The following is an 18,044-nucleotide window of genomic DNA, read 5'->3' on the forward strand; positions in this document are numbered from 1 at the left end:
AAAACATTAGCTGGGTGTGGTGGCATGGGCCTGTAGTCCCAGCAACTTGGGAGGCTAAGGCAGGAGAATCACTTGAATTTGGGAGGTGGAGGTTGAAGTGAGCCAAGATGGTGCTACTGCACTGCAGCCTGGGTGACAGTGAGACTGTCTCAAACAACAACAACAACAAAACTTCGATTTATTCAGGTCTCTGTTCACATTTTACCTCTTCAAAGGGGTCTTCTGAACACCCTAATTAAATAGCCCATGCTGTTGCTCTGGTCACTTGCCTTGCTTTTTTTTTTTTTCCATAGCAGAAAATGGTTTTGGCTCACTGCAACCTCTGCATCTCAGGTTCAAGCCATTCTCATGCCTTAGCGTCCCGAGTACCTGGAATTACAGGTATGCGCCACTCCACCTGGCTAATTTTTGTATTTTTTTAGTAGAGGCGAGGTTTCACCATTGTTGGCCAGGCTGGTCTCGAACTCCTGCGCCCAAGGGATCTGCCCGCCTCAGCCTCCCAAAGTGCTGGAATTACAGGTGTGAGCCCCCATGCCTGGCCTGCAGAGAATGTATTTCTATTACCTTAACCTGTGTACTAGGAGTGTGCCTGGCATATGGTAGGTTCTCAAGTATTTGCATAAATGAACCTATAAATTATAGCCCAATATTTTATTGAGGCAAAATTCACATAACATACAATTAAGCATTTTAAGTGTGCAGCTCAGCCGTATTTAGTGTATTCACAATGTTCTGCAACCACCAGCTCTCTCTAGTTTAAAAATCAGGCCAGGCATGGTAGCCCGCACCTGTAATTTCAGCATTTTGGGAGGCTGGGGTGGGAGGATCACTTGAGTCCAGTAGTTTGAGACCAGCCTGGGCAACAGAGGAAGACTCCATCTCAACAAAAATAAAGAATTAGCTTGGCTGGGTGTGGTGGCTCACACCTGTAATCCCAGCACTTTGGGAGGCTGAGGCGGGCAGATCACGAGGTCAAGAGATCAAGACCATCCTGGCCAACATGGTGAAACCCCATCTCTACTAAAAATAGAAAAATTAGCTGGGCATGGTGGCGCGTGCCTCTAGTCCCAGCTACTCGGGAGGCTGAGGCAGGAGAATCACTTGAACCCAGGAGGCAAAAGTTGCAGTGAGCTGAGATCATGCCACTGCATTCCAGCCTGGGAGACAGAGCAAGACTCCATCTCAAAGAAAAAAAAAAAAAAAACAACTGGGCATAGTGGCTTGAGCCTGTATGTAGTCCCACCCACTCCAGAGGCTGAGGCAGGAGGATCGCTTGAGCCCAGGAATTCGAGGCTGCAGTGAGCTGTGATCACACCACTGCACTCCAGCCTGGAGGACAGATGGAGAACCTATCTCTTAAAAAAGAAAAACAACTTTTCATCCCCCTTTACCCATTAAGTAATCACTCCCATTCCCCAATCCTCCCATCCTTTGATAACCTCTAATCTGCTTTTGGTCTCTGTGGATTTGCCTATTTTAAATACAGCATCTAGGAATCATATAACTTGTCTTTTGTGTCTGGCTGCTTTCACTTAGCGTGAAAGGTGCAGTGATGTTTTTGAGGTACATCCAAATTGTAGCATGTGCCAGTATTTGTTCCTTTTTATTGCTGAATCATAATCCATTGTATGTACATATATGCCACAATCTGTCTATTCATTTGTTCATGGGCATTTGGATTATTTTCACTGACTATTAAGAGCAATGCTGCTATAAACATTTGTGTACAAGTTTCTGTGTAGGTATGTTTTTATTTCACTTGGGTATATACCTAGGAGTTGAATTGCTGGTCATATGGTAATATTGTGGTTAACTTATTCCCACCAGCAGTGTTCCAATTTCAGGACATCTTTGCTAAATTTATTTTGTTTTGTTTTGTTTTCTTGTCATATGGGTAATGTGCCAACGTCATAGCGAGGTTTCAGAGTGGCACCTCTCACACCTTCATTTGAATACCCAATCACACTTATGAACTACAAAAGGATATATATATATATGTGTGTGTGTGTGTGTTGTATATGTGTATGTATGTATATATTTTTGATTAAAGCTAGTTAGTGTAAAGTGGTATCTCATTGTGGTTTGGGTTTGTATTTTCTTGATGAGCAAAGATATTGAATGTCTTTTCATGTGACTCTTGGCCATTTGTATATTTTTGGAGGGAAGACAATGTTTGTTGAGTTCTTTATATATTCTGAATGTTAAACTTTTTTTTTTTTTTCTTTTTTTGAGACCGAGTCTCCTTCTGTTGCCCAGGCTGGAGTGCAGTGGTGCAGTGGCATGATCTTGGTTCACTGCAATCTCCACCTCCTGGGTTCCAGCAGTTCTCATGCCTCAGCCTCCTGAGTAACTGGGACTACAGGCACACACCACCATGCCTGGCTAATTTTTGTATTTTTAGTAGAGATGGGGTTTTGCCATGTTGCCCAGGCTGGTCTAGACCTCCTGGCCTCAAGTGATTCACCCGCCTCACCCTCCCAAAGTGTTGGGATTATAGGTGTGAGCCACTGCACTCAGTCTCTTCTGAGTTTTATTGTTTTAGTTTTTACCTTTAGGTTTTTGATCCATTTCAGTTAATTTTTGTATATGGAATGAGATAGGAGTCCCAATTCATTCTTTTGTGTGTTCTTATTTAGTTTTCTCAGCACCATTTATTGAAAACACTATTCTTTCCCTATTGAATCGTCTTGGCACCCTTGTTAAAAATAAATTGGCCGTAGATGTTTGCATTTATTTCTGGACTCTCAGTTCTATTCTGTTGCTCTGTAAGTCTGTTACATCAGTACCGCACTATATTAGTCTGTTCTCATGCTGCTAATAAAGACATACCCAAGACAGGGTAATTTATAAAGAAAAAGAGGTTTAATGGACTCATTGTTTCACATGGCTGGGGAGGCCTCACAATCATGGTGAAAGGCAAAGAAGGAGCAAAGGTATGTCTTACATGGCAGCAGGCAAGAGAGTCTGTGCAGAGGAACTGTGCTTTATAAAACCATCAGATCTTGTGAGACTTACTGTCACGAGAACAGCACCCCCATGATTCAATTACCTCCCCCCGGTTCCTTACCATAACACGTGGGGATTATATGAGCTACAATTCAGTATGAGATTTGGATGGGGACACAGCCAAACCATATCACACACTGTTTTGATTACTGAAGCTTTTTAGTAAGTTTTGAAGTAGTAAGTTTGGGAAGTATGAGTCTCCCAACTTTTTCATTTTCTATATTGTTTTGACTATTTGGAGCCAGTTGCAACTTTATATGAATTTGAATGTCACCTTTTTCATTTCTGCAAAAAAGGTCATTGGAATTTTAATAGGGAGGGGATTGATTCTGTAGATTGCTTTGGGGGGTTGCAATCTTAACAGTATTGTCTTCCAATCCATGAACGTGGGATGTCTTTTCTTTTCTTTTTTTTTTGAGAGGAAGTCTCGCTCTGTTCCCCAGGCTGGAGTGCAGTGGCACAGTCTCGGCTCACTGCAAGCTCCGCCTCCCAGGTTCACACCATTCTCCTGCCTCAGCCTCCCAAGTAGCTGGGACTACAGGCACCTGCCACCACGCCCGGCTAATTTTTTGTATTTTTCGTAGAGATGGGGTTTCACTGTGTTAGCCACGATGGTCTCAATCTCCTGATCTCGTGATCCGCTCACCTCAGCCTCCCAAAGTGCTGGGATTACAGGTGTGAGCCACCGCACCCAGCTGAACTTGGGATGTCTTTTCATTCAATTATGTCTCCTTTAATTTCTTTAAGCAATATTTTGTAGTGTTAGTGTACAAATCATTCATCTCTTTGGATAAATTTATTTCTGGGTGCTTTATTCTTGTGGGTTCTATTGTAAATGAAATTATTTTCTTACCTTTCTTTTTGTATTGCTCATTGCTGGTATATAGAAACAACTGATTTTTGTATGTTGGTCTTATGCCCTACAACCTTGTTGAATTTATTACCTCTAGTAGTTATTTTGTGGGTTCTGTGGGATTTCTTTATACAGAATCATGTCACCTACATATATAATTTACCTTTTCTTTCTAATTTGAATGCCTTTTATTTATTTTTCTTGCCTAATTGCTCTGGCTAAGACATTTAGTACAATTTTGAAGAGGAGTGATGAAAGTGAGCATCCTCATATTGTTCCTGATCTTAGAGGAAGCTTTTCACCATTGATTTTGAAGTTATCTGTGTTTTCTTTCTTTCTTTCTGTTTTTTTTTTTTTGTTTTTTGTTTTTTTTTTTGACACAGGGTCTTGCTCTGTCACCCAAGCTGGAGTGCAGTAGTGCAATCATGGCTGACTGCAACCTCTGCCTCCCAGGCTCAAGTGATCCTCTCACCTCAGCCTCCTGAGTAGGTGGGACCAAAGGCACATGCCACAATGCCCTGCTATTTTTTTTTTTTGTATTTTTGGTAGAGATGGATTTCGCCATGTTGCCCAGGCTAGTCCCAAACTCCTGAGCAGTCAGCCCACCTTGGCCTCCCAAAGTGCTGGGATTCCAGGTGCGAGCCACTGTGCCCGGCCTTTTTTTTTTTTTTTTTTTTTTTTTTTTTTACCAGACCGGGTCTCACTCTTTTGCCCAGGCTGGAGTACAGTGATGTGATCATAGCTCACTGCAGTGTTGAACTCCCAGGCTCAAGCAATGCTCCTTCTTTAGCCTCCCCAGTAGCTGGGACTACTATAGGTGCAAGCTGCCACACCCTGCTAATTTTTAAATTTTTGTGGAGACAGGGTCTTGCTGTTTTGCCCAGGTTGGTCTCAAATTCCTCACCTTGAGCAGTTCTCCTGCCTTAGCCTCCCAGGTAGCTGGGATTACAGGTGTGCACCAATATGCCCAGTTTTAATTGATTTTTTTTTTTTTTTTTTTTTAGTGATGGGGTCTTGCTGTGTTGCCTAGGCTGATCTCAAACTCCTGGCCTCAAGCAGACCTCCTGCCTCAGACTCCCAAAATGCTGGGATTACAGGTGTGAACCACTGTGCCTGGCCACTGACTTTTTTTTTTTTTTTTAATGGAAGGTTGTTGAGTTTTGTCAAATGCTTTTTGTGCATCTTCTGAGATGATCGTATTTTTTTCGCTGTTCTATTAATGTAGTGTATTATATTGATTTTGTTTTGTATGTTGAATCACCCTTGCATTCCTGGGATAAATCTCACTTTGTCATGGTATATAATCATTTTAATGTGTTGTTAGATTGAGTTTTCTACTATTTTGTTGAAGATTTTTGCATCTATGTTCATTAGGAATATTAGTCTGTAGTTTTCTTTTCATTTTTGAGACAAAGTCTTCCTTTGTCACCCAGGCTGGAGTGCAGTGGTACGATCTCGGGTCACTGCAACCTCAGCCTCCCCAGTAGCTGGGATTACAGGCATGCACCATCATGCCCGGCTAATTTTTGTATTTTTAGTAGCGACAGGGTTTTGCCATGTTGGCCAGGCTGGTCTCAAACACGTGGTCTCATGTGATCCACCTGCCTTGGCCTCCCAAAATGCTGGGATTTACAGGCATGAGCCACTGCACCCTGCCTGTAGTTTTCTTTCCTTGTGGTATTTTTGACTTTGGTATCTGGGAACCAATCTTTTTTTGAGACAGGGTCTTACTCTGTTGCCCAGGTTGGAGTGTAGTGGTATGATCTTGGCTCACTGCAGCCTTGGCCTTCTGTGCTCAAGTGGTCCTCCCACCCAGCTGCCTGAGTAGCTGGTACTACAGGCACATGCCACCACACCCAGCAAGTTTTGTTCATTTTTTTTGTTCAGACGAGGTCTCACTATGTTGCCCAGGCTGGTCTTCGACTCCAGGCCTCAAGTGATCCTCTTGCCTCAGCCTCCCAAAGTGCTGGGATTACAGGTGTGAGCTACTGCTCCCAGCCCCCAGTTGTATTTTTGACTGTGCGTCATGTTTCTTCAGAATTTTGAAACTTGCCCTCTCCTAATTGAGAAAATTCTAGGAGGGTTTCCAGGCAGACAACCCTAACATCTCTGGCTGGGGTGATGATGATCGTACCATGTACTTCCCCTCTTCTCAACACAGACACATTCATGTTGTAGTGCCAGCTCTAAGCATAGGAGGTGCACTTAATGGCTTACAGCTGGGGAAAATCATGGCTGACAGCACACCACCAGTGCAGCATCAGGGAAGGGAACTCTATTCCTGATGCCAGGGCAGGAAAGAGATGTGCTGCTTTCATTTCCTGAAAAAGCCACAGATTGTTCCGGATAATGGTTGCTGAATAAGAAACCACCCTAAACATCAGTGATGTAAAACAGTAATCTACTATTACATCTCATGGTTCTGTGGGCTGATCAAGCAGGGCTCAGCTGGGTGATTCTTCTGCTCCATGTGGCCTTGATGGAGGTAATTTATTGGTATTCATCTGTTGGCTGGTCCAGTCATGAGGGTCCAAGATGGCCGTACACACATGCTTGGATGGTTGGAAGGCCAGGCTCAGGGGATCCTCCCCCTCCTTGTGCTCTCAGGTCCTCTGCAGATGGCCTTTCTCCTAAGGTGGTTGTGCTTCTTACATGACAACTCAGAACTCTTAGAGTAAGTGTTCTAGGAGAGGAAGTGGAAGCTGCCAGTCTCTCTCTCTCTCTTTCTTCTTTTTTTCTTTTGAGATAGAGTCTCACTCTGTTGCCCAGGCTGAGTACAGTGGTACCATCATAGCTCACTGCAGCCTCAAACGCCTGGGCAGAAGTGATCCTCCCAGCCCAGCCTCCCAGGCAGCTGGGACTACAGGTACATGCCACCATGCATGGCTAATTTCTTAGTTTTTAATTTTTTGTGGAGACAAGGTCTTACTATGTTGCCCAGGCTGGTCTTGAACTCCTGGGTTCAAATGATCCTCCCACCTTGGCCTTCCAAAGTGTTGGGATTACAGGCGTGAGCTACTGTGCCCAGTCTGGAGCTGCCAGTATCTTAAGCCTGGGCTTGGATATCAGTGTAGCATTATTCCTACCGTGTTCTAAAAAGACACAGAGCCCTCCTATATTTGAGGAGAGGGGACATGGACCCTAACTCTTGATGAAAGGAGAGTCGAAGAATTTGTGTCTGTCTTTGATCCAGTATATGCATGGTGGCTAGATTCCATAGTGCTGTCAGTAATATATGTTAGATACCCATTTGAAAACTTTTGTGGATTAAAATGGAAATGCCAACTGTTGTGTGTTACTCATTTTCAGTGAGAAAGTACATTCTGTGTTCTGAATCAATAATTTCTAAAAAACTTTTGGAGTATACCTATTCATAAAATAATTACCTCTATAAAATGTATGTCTTATCAGCAGCCATCCTTGATCATGCATTTGTCAAATTTTTGAAGTACAACTTTGGGTCCATACATTTTTTCTTCCTATTACTAGTTCATTTTAAAAATTTGTTGAAACCTTCCCTTTTATTTTAAATAATATTGTGGGGTTTTTAATATTTCTCTCTGTTCTTAAAAAAAGCTTCATTGAGAAAATATTAGTAAGCCTATATATCCTAAATTTCCTTTCCTTTACTCTAGATCATTCTAGTAAATCCTCTAGAGACAGTTCTGGCTGTTTATATATAAAAGTGTGGTATAATTTGACAGTGTGTGCAGAGGTGTGTATGGATGTGCTCTCACATAGAAACCCTGCCTTCCCAGCCTGTCTCAGCTGATTGTTGCAACACTGAGCCGAGCAAACATGATAAGGTCACAGAGAAGTGAGGGAGTAGATTTAAATAATGAAACAAGAAATCTGTGTCTTTGGCTCCAGTGGAGCCCCAGTGTATTGGGATTAATGAGGGAAGAGCTATGCCTGCCTGTGTTCCATGAGTGCCCCTTGCTTGTACCTCTGTGGAGAACCCCAACAACCCTGTTTGGAAAGCCACCTAATCCTGTGTTTCCCAAGCATAACCTCCCTTTGTTCCCAAGTAAGTCTTTCCTAGACACCTGACCTTCTGTGCAACATAGGCATGAATGAGGAGAGTGAGCTACTGTGGTGTTATATATATACACACACATATGTGTGTATACACATATATGTGTGTATATATATACACATATATACATGATATGTATATATGTATGTATGTGTGTGTGTGTGTGTGTGTATATATATATATATATGCATAGTTTTCATCCATTGTTTCTGACTCATAAGTCCCATAGCCCTTGTTACAGTCTTTTGTTGTAATGTTGGGTGTCTTACTTCCTTTCAGCTGCCCAAGGCAGGACTCTAATCTGATTGTGAGTCAGAAGACCCTTATTCCAGAGAGGGCCCTGCCCCATTCCCTAGAGGAAGGAATGCTGCACAGAGAGGCCGAGATAAATCCAAACAGACAGGACTTGCTGGGTTTAGATCATGGTTTGGAGTGCAGTGGTGCAATCACAGCTCACTGTAGCCTCGATCTCTCAGTCTCAAGTGATCCTCACTTTCTAAGTTTACAACATTTTTTGGGCCAGGTACGGTAGCTCACACCTGCAATCTCAGCACTTTGGGAGGCAAAGGTGAGCAGATTGCTTGAGTTCAGGAGTTTGAGACCAGCCTGGGCTTTGTGGATTCTAAGTTTACAACATTTTTTGGGCCAGGTACGGTAGCTCACACCTGCAATCCCAGCACTTTGGGAGGCAAAGGTGAGCAGATTGCTTGAGTTCAGGAGTTTGAGACCAGCCTGGGCTTTGTGGAGACCTCATCTCTATAAAACAAATATAAAAACTAGCCAGGTGTGGTGGCGTGTGCCTTTAGTTCCAGCTCTTCAGGAGGCTGAGGTAGGAGGACAGCTTGAACCTGGGAGGCAGAGGGTGTGGTGAGCTGAGGTCGCACCACTGCACTCCAGTCTGGGCGACAGAGCAAGACCCTGTCTCAAAAACAAAATTTCTTTTGTAGAGATGGGGCCTCTCTATGTTGCCCAGGCTGGTCTCAAATTCCTAGGTTCAGGTGATCCTCCTGATTCGGCCTCCCAAATGGCTGGGATTCTAGGCATGACCACTGTACCTGGCCTCAGCAGACCTTTGTAAAGCACTTCGTGGATGCCAGTCCTGCTGTTACAGTGCTAGGGAAATGCATAAAAATGCTCCGTGAGGCATTCTGTGTTCTCAGGAAATTCAGACTGCTAATTTCAGTCTGGAACGTGACACTTTATGAAGGAAGCAATAGAACAAAAAAAGGACAAATTACAGGATTAGTAATTATCAAAAGCTAATACTGAGGTCAGAATAGGACTCTTGTTCAGTTTACATGAGGAATTTAACCAAATGAGCTTCTGCAGAGAACCAGCATTAGGGTGGTGACCAGGCTGGGGTACATACATGTCATATCAGAAGTGGCCTGAGACTGGGTGTGAGAAGCAGTGGCTGATTTGGACTACTGAAAGCAGAATTAAGAGTCTGGTGGCATTGGGGGGAGATTAGTGCTGTGGAAGGCCTGCTCAGAGTCTTTCTCATGAATGGTACGTTTGGGAGGAGCTTAGGACCTGCAGAGAGTTGGCACGGAGGGAGGAACCAGCTGCACTACCACTCACGTTCTTTTCCATCTTCGCATCTCGTGAGCATAATTCAGAATCCACAGTTTGACTAAGTATGTGCAGATTCCACTCAGTTCATGAATTCATTCCCACAGTGTAGCCTAGCCCAAATGTTAGCACTTCTTTACTTTTTTGTTGTTGTTGTTGTTGTTTGTGTTTTTGAGACGGAGTTTCACTGTGTCGCCCAGGCTGGAGCGCAATGGTGCGATCTCTGCTCACTGCAACCTCTGTCTCCCAGATTCAAGCAGTTCTCCTGCCCCAGCCTCCCGTGTAGCTGGGACTACAGGCACATGCCACCATGCCTGGCTAATTTTTGTATTTTTAGTAGAGATGGGGTTTCACCATGTTGGTCAGGCTGGTCTCGAACTCTTGCCCTCAGGGGACCCGCGTGCCTTGGCATCTCAAGTGCTGGAATTACAGGCTGAGCCACTGCTCCTGGCCAAGCACTTCTTTTCTCATAGTCTTCTGCTAAGTATTTGCTTCTGTCAGCTGCCAGGCAGCAATAGTTTTCACATTTGTTTGTGGTTGTCCTCTAGAACTTGGCCTTTAGTGTGGTAGGTGTAGGATTTTGTTGATTCCAAGGGAGGGTGAAAAATGCTGGGATCCCCAGAACCTAGGATGGCTGGGGTGTTTTGTCTCTGAGGAATTTAATAACATTTTGTGGTCATTGCTGGAATCTTCCTAGACTCCTTTGATGGAAAGTAGGGACTCCAAGGAGAACTCCTGACTAGGCTTGCAGGCTGCCTTCTCAGAGCCCTACTTTATTAGTGATTTATTTCTCTTAATGGGCTACTAGAAATGACCACAAAAACTGAGGCCCCCACCCATACAATTTCTATCAGTTAAAACCCTGGAAATTCAGATTTAGAGGGAATTTTTAAAGAACTCCTGGGAGTGCTGATGCCCTGCTGGACTGGAAGCCTCTGGTCCAGTGGAAGCAGCACATTCCCTCCAGGAGCCCCAGTGCTTTAGGAATGCAGGTTCTCAGACCCTGCCTCAGACCTGCCGACTCACAGTCAGCTCTCAGAGAGGCTGTTAGGTGATTGTTGCGTTCACTTAAGTGTGAGAAGCACTGTGCAGGCTTTGGGTGAGAGAGTCGGAATTCATACCTTGCCTCTCTTCTTTCCCAGCTGCATGAACTTGACCAAGTTATTTGGCCTTTCTGAACCAGGACAGTAGCACGTAAAGTGAGTGCGATGGTGCAGGCCCCAATTCCTCAGCCACAGTGCTGAAACCCCAGAACCTCTGAAAATGGAATGTTTTTTCATAGATTTGGTGCCATTTGGCCTGAACTTGTGTGAGGCTATTTATAATCTCTATTCCACTTAATATGAATATTTCATTATTTTACCACAGATGGTTAATTAACATGTTTCCTTTTCTTTTCCTTTTTTTTTTTTTTTTTGAGAAGACTCTTGCTCTGTTGCCCAGGCTAGAATCAGTGGTGTGATCAAAGCTCTCTGCAGCCTTGAACTTCTGATCTCAAGAGATCTTCCCACCTCAGCCTCTCAAGTAGCGAGGACTACAGGCTTGTGTCGCCACACCCAGCTGATTTTTTAGTTTAAGTTTTGTAAAGAAAGGGTTCTTCTCACTTTGTTACCTAGGCTAGTGTCAGACTCCTAGACTCAAGTGATCCTCCCACCTCGGCATCCCAAAGTGCTGGGATTACAGTCATGAGCCACCACCCGGTGAATTAATGTGTTTTCTTATGGGTACTGCCTCAGACTTCCCTGGGAGTGTTATATAATATATAATATATAAAATATGCATACAATATTTCCTTTCTAAAATTCAAAAAATTCTGAACTCTGAAACACATCTGGCCTCAGTTTTGGATAAGGATTGTGGTACTGTGGATACCCAGCTTATAGGTGGGTCAGTATATGCCATGTTAGTGTGTTGGTATGTGTAGAAAACTCTTGGCAGTTAGCAGGCACCCAACAAATGCAGCTATTTTTGTTTGTTTTGAGACAGTGTCTCACTCTGTCACCCAGGCTGAGGGGCAGTAGTACAATCACAGCTCACTGCAGCCTCGATTTCCTGGGTTCAAGTGATCCGCCCATGTCAGCTTCCCAAGTAGCTGGGACCACAAGTATGTGCCACCACACCTGCTTAATTAAAAAAAAATTTTTAATTAAAAAAAATTTTTTTGGCCTGGTGCGGTGACTCACGCCTGTAATCCCAGCACTTTGGGAGGCCAAGCTGGGCAGATCACAAGGTCAGGAGATCGAGACCATCCTGGCTAACACGGTGAAACCCCGTCTACTAAAAATACAAAAAATTAGCCGAGCGTGGTGGCGGACACCTGTAGTCCCAGCTACTCAGGAGGCTGAGGCAGGAGAATGGCGTGAACCTGGGAGGCAGAGCTTGCAGTGAGCCGAGATGGTGCCACTGCACTCCAGCCTGGGCGACAGAGTGAGACTCCGTCTCAAAAAAAAAAATTTTTTTTTTTTTTTTTGAGACGGAGTCTCACTATGTTGCCCATTCTGGTCTTGAACTCCTAGTGGTCCTCCCACCTTGGCCTCCCAAAGTGCTGGGATTGCAGGCATGAGCCATTGCACCTGGACTCATTTTTTATTTTTATTTTTTGAGATGGAGTCTCTGTCGCCCAGGCTGGAGTGCAGTGGTGCAATCTTGGCTCACTGCAACCTCTGCCTCCCGGGTTCACGCCATTCTCCTCCCACAGCCTCCCGAGTAGTTGGGACTACAGGTGCCCGCCACCACGCCCGGCTAATTTTTTGCATTTTTTAGTAGAGATGGGGTTTCACCATGTTAGCCAGGATGATCTCAATCTCCTGACCTCGTGATCTGCCCGCCTCGGCCTCCCAAAGTGCTGGGATTACAGGCGTGAGCCACCGCACCTGGCCAACTGTTTAGAGACATTTCAAGCCGAGAGCAGAAGTTGTGTTAGAAGGTGGCTATATTAGTCCATTCACACACTGCTATGAAAAAATACCTGAGGCTGGGCGCGGTGGCTCACGCCTGTAATCCCAGCACTTTGGGAGGTTGAGGTGGGTGGATCATGAGGTCAGGAGTTCGAGACCAGCCTGGCCAAGATGGTGAAACTCCATCTCTACTAAAAATACAAAAAAAATTAGCCAGGTGCGTGGCGGGCACCTGTAATCCCAGCTACTCAGGAGGCTGAGGCAGGAGAATTGCTTGAACTTGGGAGGCGGAAGTTTCAGTGAGCCGAGATCGTGCCACTGCGCTCTAGCCTGGGCAACAGAGCAAGACTCTGTCTCAAAAAAAAGAAATACCCGAGACTGGGTAATTTATTAATATAAAGAAAAGAGGTTTAATTGACTCACAGTTCAGCATGACTGGGGAGGCCTCAGGAAACTTACAATCATGGCGGAAGGGGAAGCAAACACATCCTTCACGTGGTGGCAGCAAGGAGAAGTGCAGAGCAAAGGGGGAAAAGCCCCTTGTAAAACCATCAGATCTCGTGAGAACTCACTATCACAAGAACAGGATGGTGGAAACTGCCCCCATGATTCAATTATCTCCCCCCAGGTCCCTCCCGTGACACATGGGGATTATGGGAACTACAATTCAAGATGAGATTTGGGTAGAGACACAGCCCTATCAGTGGCTTACGCTCCTGGCTTGGCCTCCTGGCAGGCTTTTTATAGAGGGAGTGGGATCCTTGCTGGGCATGAACGACCTGTGTTCCTTAGAGTTACAATCTTGGAATGTCAGCCCTCAGCTTCTTGTTTTTCTTTTCACCCAGATGGTGCACATAAGGAGGCAACGTGAGGTGGGGTGGTGGCTAAGGGTGTGAGTGCTGGTGGCAGGCTGCCTGGTCTGAGTGACCCTGGGTCTTGGGCAGTTACCTTCCGTGTGTCTCAGTTCTTTTACCTAGAAATAAGGATAATGGTACCTACCCCCTGGAAGTGTGAGATGGAAAGCATTTAGCATAGGTAAGCTCAATAAAATTTAGCAGTTTTAGTTATCTAGGACCATAATGGAGGTTAAGTCAGCCAGAAGTAGAATTTTTTTTTTTTTTAAGAGACAGGGTCTCGCTCTGTTGCTTTGGCTGGACTCAAGCTCCTGGGCTCAACTGATCTCCTGCTTCAGCCTCCTGAGTAGCTGGGTGTGCACCCTGCACCTAGCCGGAAGTGGAATATCTTGCTGGGGCTGGGCTCAGAGCTGGAGCTGGTGGCCAGCTCTGTTCGCTTACAGAATTCTGTACGGTTTCTGATTTCTCTCATCCTCTGTCCTTCACTTGCAAGCATCTGATGACTGCTGCATGTACCATAAAAACATGCAAATATATAATTCTTGGCTTTGAGGAGGTGACCCTATGAAATTGACGTAAAAAAAGTTGGGCTGGATATAGTGGCTGGCACCTGTTATCCCAGCACTTTGAGAGGCTCAGGCCGGAGGATCACTTGAGCCCAGGAGTTTGAGACCCTGTCTGAGAGAGAATTAGCTGGGCATGTTGGTGTGCGCCTGTGGTCCCACCTACTCAGGAGGCGGGGCGAGAGGGATCCTTCCAGGCTGAGACATGAGGGTTCTTTGAGCCCAGGAGGTCTATACTGCAGTGAGCCATGATTGGGCCACTGCATTCTAGCTTCAGTGACAGAGTGAGACTGTTTAAAAAAAAAAAAAAAAAAAACTTCAGAGAAGTCATATGGTTGACTTGTGTGTGTCTACGCAGACTCCCTTTTCTCTGTAGAGACTTAGAATCTTCAGTTCTCTGGAGTGTTCTTCAGATTCCCTTGCTCCATGACTGACCTTGGCTAGGAAAATAATTGGGCCGTTTTTGGTGCACAGCAGATGAAAATTATCAGTATGTCCCTAGCTTTCCACTGTGAGGCCGCCGTAGCAACAGAGGACAGCGGATGTGTGACTTGTACCCTTTCAGAGAGCCAAGAATGCAATATCCTAAAGCAGCCTTTTCTTTTGAGTCAGGGTCTCACTCTGTTGCCCAGGCTGGAGTGTAATGGCATGATCTCAGCTCACAGGAGCATCAACCTCCTGGGCTCAAGTGATCCTCCCACCTCAGCCTCCCAAGTAGCTGGAACTACAGGTGCAAGCCACCACACTGGATAATTTTTGTATTTTTTGTAGAGACAGGGTTTTGCTGTATTGCCCAGGCTGGTCTTGAACTCCTGGCCTCAAGTAATCATCCTGCCCCAGCATCCCAAAGTGCTGGGACTACAGGCATGAGACATCACACCCAACCCTGTTCTTGATACCTGGTTTTTGTGGTCCTTTTAATCTAAAATTCATATGAATTTTGAGTTCTGCTGTATGATGTGTAATATATATGTTCTAATATTACAGACTTCTAAAAATCTTTCTATGCACCAAAATTGATCCTCTAGGACAGAAAAAATGCCAGTGGTTCTTGTCTATACCAACATATTTTGAGGAACACAAGCAAAGATTTTGACCTTCCCTGGGCGTAGAAGAATTTGTATTGTGATTGACACATCTTTAATGTTAATTGCTTGTCTTCAGTTTTCTTTCCTTTGGCCCTTAAGGGAGTATTTGTTCTACATGCATGTTTGGTGCCCTTTGGTTTAGATAATTTAGATAATTGGCAACTAGTTTTGGTCTCATTATCAGATGCTTTACTCTGGACACCCCATTGCCAGTCCCATCATGGGGGAGTTTGGAGGCCAGGAGATTCACTGGATGCTTCTTTTCTAGTGTATGCTCTTCTTAGATGGGAAGGAAAAAGGTAAAACCTCAAAAACTCTGTGGTAAACTGATGTGGGAATCTGATACTAAAAATGTCTCAAGTGATTTAAAGTGTGTAAGAATTACTCACTTTTCTGTGGAGAGCGATGTGCATAAAGACAGTGACAAGTGGAAGAAAATATCCAGATGAGACCCTCACTGCCCTCGGTGCGTGGATTGCAGGATGCTGGGAGCCCCCTTGTGTAGAGACTCACCGCTGGACTCCAAGCCCTCCATGGCTTCTGCTGTGGCTGAGTCATCGCTGCCCAAGACTACTGTTGGGTTCTCCTCCCTGCCAGTGAGCAGTGAGGCACCAGGGAGCCCCTGCCTGCAGCCACCTCGGTGATTCCACGCGGTTTTACATGGGGAAAGAATGCTCTACCTGGCTACATTTTCTTGTGTCCTGTTGAAATGAAGAGGTTAGTCATGCATTCCCTCAGCTAGAGCGTGAGGCAGTCCTTCCAAAGATTGTCCAATTTAGACCCACACTCTTCAAAGGAAATGTCAGCATGTTTTGATGTCATGGTTCAAAACCTCACTGGGATGGTTTGTGTGAGTACATACCTGTTTTACTTTTAGTTTCACTAGAGTATGTCATTTGGACTAGTTGTTTTTAAGTGAACATTTCAAACTTAACTAAATTTGATTCCTGTTTCCTTGGTTGTAGTTACATGGAAAGACCACTGGGTCTGGGACAGTGGTTCTCATCCAGAGATGGAGTTAGTGGGGTGGGGGTGGGGTGCAGTTTTGTACCCTAGGGGGCATTTTGCAATGTCTGGAAACCTTCAGAAGTGGGGTCGGGGATGCCACTGGCATTGGTAAGTAGAGCCAGGGATGCTGTGAACACCCTGCAGTGCTCAGCATGTCCCTACAGCAAGGAGTTTTCGGGTTCAAAATGTTAATCGTGCCAAGGTTGAGAAACCGTGGCTTGGAAGTTGTTCATTCACGATACTCTTCTTGATTTCTAGTGAATGTATGACTGTTAAGATTTTATGTTTTCATAAGGTGAGGTACTTTCTACAGAACTTCAGTCTCTTTAAACAGCAGAGGGCACTTGGAGGCTAGAGTGCCCAGAAGTCCATCAAGCCAGTCTGGATAAACCCTTCCCAAGATGCCATAATTTACATCAAAACTTTGGTTAGCAGAATGGAAATTTTTGAGTAGATACCATTAGAAAAATAAAATAATTTTCCAGCTGTGGTTCCCAAGTTCCCCAAACTTATGTCTTTAGTCCAGGCTGCCCCTTGAGCTTCAGCTTTGGACCTGCATATTTATTTAACAGCTATTGAGTCCTTGGTATGTGCCGGGCACCCTCCTGTGTGCTAGATTGTGGCAGGAAATGATATGGGCAGCTCCCTGTAGTCATGAGGCCTATGTTCTAAGGCAGGCCTTGAAGACAGGGAAGTCCATGTGCTGATTCCAGAAGAATAGAGGAGGCCTGGCAGGGCTGGGGGGAGGCCAAGAGTGGAGTGCTTCACATAGCTGGTCTCAGAGGGGCTTGTTGTCTCGGACCTGCAGGACAAGGAAGCATTATGTCCACACACCTTGAGAGTGAGTGAATGGGGCATGACTGGGGCCACTGGGTGTTATTGTTTGAATGACACCTAACCTGTCTCTAGTGAAGCTCTTGACTCCTCCCTACCCCCATCCAGATGCTAGAAGACTGGGGAGCATTTCTTGGTCCCTCTTCTCTCACAATCTGTCATTGGTGCTCACTTCTGCACCCTGTTTTCCCACGTCCCTGGTCCCCAGCCCAGGCAAGCCCTCTGCTAATGCCGGTGGCCCCAACTTGTCTGTCTGCTTCACCCCAGTTCTCTCCAGGCCTTTCTCCATGCCGCTGTCAGAGAGATCTAAACATAAGTGGCCTCCTGCCCTTCCCTGAAAACCCTTTATGGCCTCTGACTGCATTCAGTGCACCCTGCATTCCTCCTGACAAGGTCTTGCGTCTCCCTGCTGCCCCAGCTTCAGCCCCAGGAGCCTGCCTGCCCAGGAGGCCATGATCGTTCCCCCTGGACACTGCCTGTCCTGCCTGCTGCCTTATCCTCCTTTCTCCAGGGGCCTGGTGCCTCAGTCTCCCCATGCCTGCACCTGGGGTCCTGTTGCCTGTGTCCTACAGTTTCCTCCTCAGCCATCCCCACAGGCTGTGTCCCTTTCTACTAGCCACGTTTATTTTCTTATTTTCTTGTGGAGACGGGGTCTTGCTGTGCTGCCCAGGCTGGTCTTGGTCTCCTGTCCTCAAGCAGTCCTCCTGCTTTGGCCATCTTTAGATGATAAATCACTCACCTGTGCTGCCTTTCACGTGGAGGATGGGTGGATGATTCACAGGGACCCGCCCTCCTTCCCGCAGAGTTGGGGTTTTTGTGTAGGGGATTTTTCTGTCAGTTATTTTTTCCTCACCTTTCAGAGTATTAAAAGAACTAAGCCATTAGTGGTGAGGCATGAGGGCAGCGACCACAGCTCCAGGGGAGCTCTCTTATCCCTACAGCTGGCAAATGTTCCACCCTGTTTTCATGGCGCACAGAAAGGTAGGCACATAGTGATGTTGTTAGTAAGCTTTTGAAGTAGAGCATGGTGAGTTAGTTGGCCTTTTTACGAAAAAGGAAATGGAAAACTAGCACCATGGTCTTGGCATAGTTACTCCAACATGCAAATCAGCACTGGAAGGAAGTTGAGGCAGCATACCTCTATGCTCCACTAGTCCTTAAGACACGTCTGAAAGAAATGAGATTTTGTTTTGTTAGAGGTGAAGGATGCATGGTCCGGGTGTTTATAACTGTGCATTTATTTGGCGGTTGTTTTGGATGGACAGGAAGTGGGAGGGGAGGACACAGAGGGTCACTTTGGCCATGTCCCTGGTTTGCTGCAGGCTGATACTGG

General features: G+C 45.5%; 1 protein-coding gene and 1 non-coding gene across 6 annotated transcripts in view; one reads left to right on the forward strand and one right to left on the reverse strand.

Moving 5' to 3' along the window:
• Positions 1-18,044, forward strand: part of TRAF3 (TNF receptor associated factor 3) — a 134,260-nt gene that overhangs the window by 10,154 nt on the left and 106,062 nt on the right. The gene's annotated exons all lie outside the window — the stretch shown is intronic.
• LOC112128950 (small nucleolar RNA U13) lies at positions 1,885-1,985 on the reverse strand. The gene has a single exon (XR_002911391.2). It is a non-coding gene; the product is annotated as a small nucleolar RNA U13 (small nucleolar RNA).

The sequence above is a fragment of the Pongo abelii genome, chromosome 15, assembly GCF_028885655.2.
Source record: "Pongo abelii isolate AG06213 chromosome 15, NHGRI_mPonAbe1-v2.0_pri, whole genome shotgun sequence".
Classification (NCBI taxonomy): Eukaryota; Metazoa; Chordata; class Mammalia; order Primates; family Hominidae; genus Pongo; species Pongo abelii.